A 7,280-nucleotide genomic window follows, 5' to 3' on the forward strand; every position below is an offset into this window, starting at 1 on the left:
GGATGTGAATAAGATAGATGCAAACACCATGACAATTTCTGTAAAGGACTTGAGTATCCATAGATCTTGGTAGAAAGGTGCCCTGAAACCAATCCCCACCCCCCGCAAATATTAAGATATGACTGTGATTTAAGATGCTTAATTTATTCCATATATACTTCCAGTTTTCACCATGCTATTTTTTTCTTTCCATAAAACTGGATATTCTCTTGCGATTTCTGCCTTGACTTATGTGTTATTTAGAAGTACGTTATTTAATCTCTATGTATTTTGTGAATTACATAAGTTCCAGCTGTTTTTCTGTTTTAATTTTTAGTTCAATTGCATCGTGAACTGAGAGCAAAAATTGTAAGATTTCTATTTTAAAAAAATGTGTTAAGATTTTCTAATGACCTGGAATATGGTTTATCTTGGTAAATGTTTCACGTGAGCTTGAGAAGGATGTATGTTGTGCTGTTGTTGCCTAAAATGTTTATATATATCGATTATATCAATTTGATTGATTGTGTTGTTTTGAAGTATGTTTTTAGAGACTTATTTCCTGCTGGATCTGTTCAAAGATAGAAAGATATTAAAGTCTCCAATTATAATACTGGATTCATCTATTTTTCCTGGTGTTCTAATCACTTTTTGCCCTATATATTTTGATGGCCTATTGTTAGGCACATACACCTTAAGGATTGTTACGTGCTCAGGAAGAATTGACTCCTTTAACATTATTTTGGCCTACTTTATGTCTGACAACATTCCTTGCTTTGAAATTACTCTGTCTGAAGTTGTTATTGCTAATCTCACTTTCTTTTGCTTAGTGTTAGCATGGCATATATTTCTCCATTCATTTATCTTTAACCTACTGGTATCTTTATCTTTAAAGTGTTTCCTGTAGACAACATAGAGTAATTGAATCTTGTTTTTTTTTTTTTTTGATCCAGTCTTAAAAATATGTATCTTTTAAGTAGTGCATTTAGACCATTGATATTTAAGTATATAGGTGGAATAATATCTAACAATTCTTTTTACTGTTTTCTATTTGTTTTTATTTTTCTTTGTTCCTTTCTGGTCTTCCACTCTTTGTCTGCCTTTTGTGCTTTTAAGTGACCATTTTATAACATTCCATTTTCTCTTCTTTTTAAATATATTAATTGTACTCATTTCCTAGTCAATTTTTTGGTGGTTGACCTAGAATTTTTAATATACATCTATAACTAATTCAACCCACTCTCAGATAACACTGTATCACTTCACAGGTGCTGCCAGTAATACAAATAACAAAGTAACAAAATAACCAAACATTTATAATTTCTCTCTTCTGTCACCTGTATCATTGTTGATATTTATTTCACCTATACAAAAGCACAAACACGCTCAGACACACACACACACACACACACACACACACACACAGATAGCATCATTGCTGAAACAAAACTCCAGGAAGCTCAGAGAACTTCAGTTATATACATATATATAATGCCATATATTTTAAAACATGTATGTAGGCATATATAGTTGATTCCTGAACAATACGGTTTGAGTGACACTGACCCTCCATACGGTAGAATATTTTTAAACAACTTTTGACTGTTAAAATTTAACTACAAATAGCCTACTGTTGATTGGAATCCTTGCCAAAATCAAAAACCATGAATTAACATGTATTTTGTATGTTTTGTGTATTATATGTTGTATTCTTACAACAAATTAAGGTAGACAAAAGGAAATATTATTAAGAAATGTATAAGAAGGATAAAATATATTTACTATTCATTAAATGGAAGTGGATCATCATAAAGGTCTTCATCCTCATTGTGTTCACACTGATGAGGCTTAGGGAGAAGAGGAAGAGAAGAGATTGGTATTACTGTTTTATGGGTGGCAGAAGTGAAGGAAAATATGCATATAAATTGACCTGTCTTGTTCAGACTGATGTTGCATAAGATTAAACTATATATGCTTATATATTTGAATGCATTGAGAACACTGAGCATATAAATGTGTATATATGCATACATAAGGAAACACATTGTTTCTATTTTGTTTAGAAAACTACCTGTTAGATCAATTAAGAATAAAGACAACAAAAACTTTTATTTTATATTTAATCATTCCTTCTCAGGTGCTCTTTTTAAAACGTAGATCTGAATTTCTGACACATTTTTTTTCCTTCTCTCTAAGCACTTTCTTTTAACACTGCTGGCAAGACAGATCAACTCGTAAAAAATACTTTCATTTTTTTTTTTTTTTTTTTTTTTGAGATGGAGTCTCTCTTTATTGCCAGCCTGGAGTGCAGTGGCATATCGGCCCACTGCAACCTCCATCTCTTGGATTCAAGCGATTTTCCTGTCTCAGCCTCCCAAGTAGCTGGGACTACAGGTGCACACCAGCAGGCCCAGCTAATTTTTGTATATTTAATAGGGACAAGGTTTCACCATGTTGACCAGGCTGGTCTCGCTCTCTTGACCTCATGATCTGCCCACCTCGGCCTCCCAATGTGCTTGGATTACAGGTCTGAAATAAATACTTTCAATTTTTATTCGTCTTAGAAAGTCTTCATTTCCCCTTCAGTTTTGAAGAATAATTTCATAAAGTACTGAATTCTAGATTGGTGTTTTTTTGTTATTGTTGTTGTTCTCTGTTTCTCAATACTTTAAATATTTCACTTCACTGTCATCTTTCTTGCAATGTTTTTGTATTTAATTTTTATTTTTGCTCCTCTTTAGGTAATTTTTTCTCCTGTAGCTTATTTCAAAATTTTTGCTTCATCTGTCATTTTTTGTAATATCAAATTGATATATCTATTTGTAGTTTTCTGGCATTTATCTAGCATGGTGCTCTCGGAGCTCACTGGATCTGTCGTTTGATATCTGGCATTAATTTTGGAAAATTCTCAGTAATTTTATTGCTTCAAATATTTCACCTGTTTTTTTTTTCCTCTTCCTTCTCCTTTTCACATTCTAAATACAGGTGTTCCTTGGTTTTTAATAAAGTTATGTCCCACAACTTTTAATAAACTATGTTCTAGTTATGGTAGAGCAATATTCAATTGTTTTGAGCCAATATTCCATATCACATAACTTATTTATTGGCATGCTTATGTTTGTGTAAAAATATGATGCTACTCAATGTTTCATTATTTATTAGAAATCATGTGAAACAACTTAAGTTTCTATCTAAAGAGAGCTGGAAGGGAATCACTTCTTGGATGATTTGGTATGTATCTTAAATAATTTGATCCTCCATTTATGTGATAAGAACACTGAAAAAAATAGTCAAGATAAACTTTTTCCATACTCTTTAAATTGGTAAAAAGCTTACAAAAATCTGAGGAGCATTTATTCAAAGTAAAACACAAGTTTCTTGGCATTTTAACTTACATTACTCTTTTTACACTATCCCAGTTTCTTGGGAGCTTTGAAAATCAACAGGTAGCACAATAAACAGGAGACTCTGAAAACCACCAGCTTAATGGCCACTGAAAAGTTCAAAGTGGATTTGAATTTTCCCCAAAGCACCACTCTAGATAGCTGTAACTATCTAAATAGGTGAAACAGAGAGAATATTTTTAGTCTGTGAATCTATTCTGTATGGCATATAATAGTAGATATATGACACTATACATTTGTCAAAGCCCACAGAATAATAGGAAAATAAAGGTTAACTTTAATGTGTGAAACATTTTAAGAAATAAATGATGAAGTTGGGGGATCCTTGGATGGAATTCAGACTGTCACAAAAGAACTTAATTATAATATGTGAGACAATTTCATGGAAGGGATAGGGAAAATGTTTTGGCCTACATTCTTTTGAAAAGGAGTGGACATTATAAGAGTAAACACAAAAGAATCAGTAAACAAGCAGAGTTTGTTTGGCAGTGTTGTTATTCATGAGATTAAGTTAACAACCCTGAAGCCACTATAATTGAATACTGGAAGTGAACAAGCAAGTAAGCGAATGGCAGAAGCTGACTCCTGGGAGCTAGATGTCTCACTGTTGGAGTGAAAGGTTACAGACAGAGTCAGGGAGGCTAGCATAAACCATGTGATACCACGTTAAACACACACACATGCACGTATACACACACACACACACTTTCAAGCTGTATTTGCTGAGAAGGTCTGGAAGCAATGACACCTCAATAGCAATAAGCAGATCTTGTTTTTAAAAAACTATCACCCAATTAAAAAACACAGGTATCCTTGGCAAAAAGCAGATTGCATGATTGGGCTAGGGAATATATAAGGTGAGCCTGGAGTATCCCATGTGCCAGAGGGTAAGGATGTGGTCAAAATGCACCATGGTGGAGACACGTCAAAGGGACACAGGATCCAATTAAGAAATCTCCCAATGGACAAAGCTGGAAGAATTTGAGCAACATAATGAATAAATATTGAATTATATATAAAAGCAATATTTATGACTCCATTCTGGTAGAAATTATTGAATACGTTAGGAAATAAGGGAGACTAGAGAAAATACCCAATCGGAAGTATTTGAAATAATTTGTGTAGCTATCTCTACCTAAAGAAGGTGGAACGTAACTCTTCGCTCCTAATGTGTGTGGTGCACATGGCGAGTTTCTCCACAATAATACAGTTTGGAAAGGGTGGAAAATGAGTAACTCTGCAGTAAAGATCCTGACAAATACTATCTTAATCAACATCAACAGCCGTAAGTCACATTGATAGTATGTAGCCTTGTCAGTAAGGTAATGAGAAAGTTTATTTAACTCTGCGTATTTCTTCCTCTTGAAAACCTTCAACTCCAGTCTAGCAGGAGGACAACTCTAGTCTAGAAGGACATCAGTAAAACCTCAATTGAGAGGTTGTCTATAAAATATCTGACTAGTACTCCTTAAAACTGTCAAAGTCTTCCAAAACTAGGAAAGTCTGAGAAATTGTCACAATCAAAAGGATGCTAAGGAGATGCAATTATTAAAGATAGTGTTTTATCCTGGAATAGGTCTTAGGAGAGAGAAAAAGATACTAAGTTAAAAATTAAGAATATCTGTATAACATATGGACATTAGCTAATAATAATGCATCAATATTAATTTATTAGTTATTTCAAATGTGTCACAGTAGTATCAAATCTTAACAAGATAGAAAAGTTGATGCATGCTATGAAGAAACTCTGTGTAGTGTTTGTAAGTTTCCTTCAAGTGGAAAACAATTTCAAAAGAAAAAATGCATTTAAAATATCACAAAACACAAAGAAAAAATATATAAATTACAAAGAAAATACAAAAATGATTAAATAATAAATACAGTGAAATAGATATGGATTTAAATAAAGGTTTAAAATGAGAATATACAAAGGTGCAAATAGAACAGGGGGAATTAATCACATAATTAAAGAAGAAAAAAATGGTAACAAACACAAGACAGAGTTGTTTTGAAAGGTGGAGGGGTGAGGAATATTTCTCTCTCACTTTACCACATTAAAGAAAGAAATCTGTTATCTTTGAGCTGTGGGGAGTATTCTGCCCCCTGCACTGTAAATTATATATACCATACTCGCTTTTTCATTGTCTTTCCATGAAATGAAGTTGAAAAAATGATTTTCCCTTTGCAGGTTGCACACAGTTTTGTTTATGCATTTCCCTAAAATTAATTGTAGATGCCAGAACACAAACCATAGAAGGCAATACAATTTTAGAATGTAACATATGGAGGTATATTTAGCCTCTTTTAGAAGTCAGTGGATTGAATGTCTTTTTATTGTAAACTTTACATTCATTAAGGCGCCTCGTTTTTGACTTTGTCCATTAACATCTAACCATATGCCTTTGCAATAACTAGATTGTGAAAAGGTAACAAGTGTTGTAACAACAATGCATTGTTTCAGGTACTTGCAGTTGTCTTAAAAACTAAAGTGTTTTTTTTCCCCCCCAAAAAAAATAATAAAAGAAAGAAAGAAATCTAACAACTACACATAGCCTACTGGCATTTTTGAATTTCCAGCATTAAGAAAACTGTACATGCATTCAAACAAACAAAAAAAAAAACTCTGTGAAACTAGTAGTATCTTTAGAGTTAGAGAAAAAAATAGTAATTAGTACACTTTCACCAAATCAAGATACTGTTCATACACAAAAATAACAAGAAAACACTTTTCTGCATGCACAAACTCTGGCAGCATTCCAGAGGGAGTCTTCCATATAATTTCTACATAATCAATCACAGTCATGACCAATTTGTCAATATTATAGCTAATAATATTTGAATGTTTATGATACACAAGCCATTTCCTAAGCTATGTAATGCATCATTTTGTTTAAGCTGAACATTCCATTTTTTTATCATCTGTGTTTCATCAAAGAGTATAATGAGGCTCAGATAGTTTAGTAATAAACACCAAATCATAAAATATTTAATTATTATAGTGGCCTGTATTTAATAATGCAGACATCCAGAAATAATAAAAAATTGAATATTTCTAAAAATTGAAATAATCTCTACAGATCTGTAATACATTATATTAGGATGTTGATAACACCTGATGATATGATTTTGAAATATTGCCAACATAGAAATAATTTAGAGTTTTCTTTTAATTTGGGGGGACAAATTTTCACTGCTAAAAGAAACGTTTCAACATTTTTTTCTTCACATTTCTCATATTATTTGTGTACATTAATAATTACTGAGGAATATAATCTATGTGCTGGGTTTTCTGCGTGGACTCCATCCAATTTCACATTCTATCTCATTTAATTGAGAATGCTGGAAGATTAGAGACTACTACATGCTGGAAGAGGCCACTATAGCTCAAACTCTCTTGAATCCAGAAACTTCACTTAAAACATATCATGTACATTTTTGAGACTTGGAAGTGATGTCAGAGGCCACCTTTCTGGAGTGGCCATTGTTAAGGTGCCCGCTGCAGCATGGAAGGCAGGGCAGGGGGCCACGCACTCCATGGAGCAGCCAGGAGCCAGGAACAGGTAGGAGCCCTGATCCTTTATCCGCTGGTGGGGTGGGAGCCCTCCCCTCCCAGGTGTGGCTGCAGCCACCCAGCAGCAGCTCTGTACCGGGCATCCCTACACTCTTGCTCCTGAAGGGGTGGCCTGCCCCTCCACACCTGTGGGCATTTCCAGTTAGGTGGAACGAGAGACTTGAGAAAAGAAATGAGACACAGAGACAAAGTATAGAGAAAGAAAAAGTGGGCCCAGGGGACCTGTGCTCAGCATATCAGCATACAGAGTACCCACACCGGCACCAGTCTCTGAGTTCCCTCAGAATTTATTGATCATTATCTTTACCATCTTAGAAAAAGGGAAG

This window comes from Colobus angolensis, unplaced genomic scaffold (genome assembly GCF_000951035.1).
Source record: "Colobus angolensis palliatus isolate OR3802 unplaced genomic scaffold, Cang.pa_1.0 Scaffold13, whole genome shotgun sequence".
NCBI classification, from domain to species: Eukaryota; Metazoa; Chordata; class Mammalia; order Primates; family Cercopithecidae; genus Colobus; species Colobus angolensis.